The sequence below is a fragment of the Dipodomys ordii genome, unplaced genomic scaffold (assembly GCF_000151885.1).
Source record: "Dipodomys ordii isolate 6190 unplaced genomic scaffold, Dord_2.0 Scaffold10, whole genome shotgun sequence".
Taxonomy (NCBI): domain Eukaryota; kingdom Metazoa; phylum Chordata; class Mammalia; order Rodentia; family Heteromyidae; genus Dipodomys; species Dipodomys ordii.
The window spans coordinates 26,050,599-26,051,141 of NW_012267226.1; positions in this window are offsets into that span (position 1 = coordinate 26,050,599).

Genomic DNA, 543 nt, shown 5'->3' on the forward strand with positions numbered 1-543 from the left:
CGTCCTCCTCGGGCCGGGGCCGGTTCCGGCCGGTTCCGCGCGCCCGGCAGTCGCAGCGACCTCCCTTCAGACGCGGAACCGGATCACTCACAGAACACCACGGGCGCCCTGCCGACCACGAGTCCCTAGGAGGAGACGCGGCTCCCTGGGCGGACGCCGCCGCCCGTGGGTGCCCAGGCGCCAGACAGCCGCGGCTGCCGGCTCCCCACGGAGAAGCCCAGGCCAGCGGAGCCCGAAGCCAGCGGAGCCCGAAGCCAGCGGAGCCCGAAGCCAGCGAAGCCCGAAGCCAGCGGAGCCCGAAGCCAGCGAAGCCCAGGCCAGCGAAGCCCGAAGCCAGCGGAGCCCGAAGCCAGCGAAGCCCGAAGCCAGCGAAGCCCGAAGCCAGCGAAGCCCGAAGCCAGCGGAGCCCAGGCCAGCGAAGCCCGAAGCCAGCGGAGCCCGAAGCCAGCGAAGCCCAGGCCAGCGAAGCCCGAAGCCAGCGAAGCCCAGGCCAGCGAAGCCCGAAGCCAGCGGAGCCCAGGCCAGCGAAGCCCGAAGCCAGCG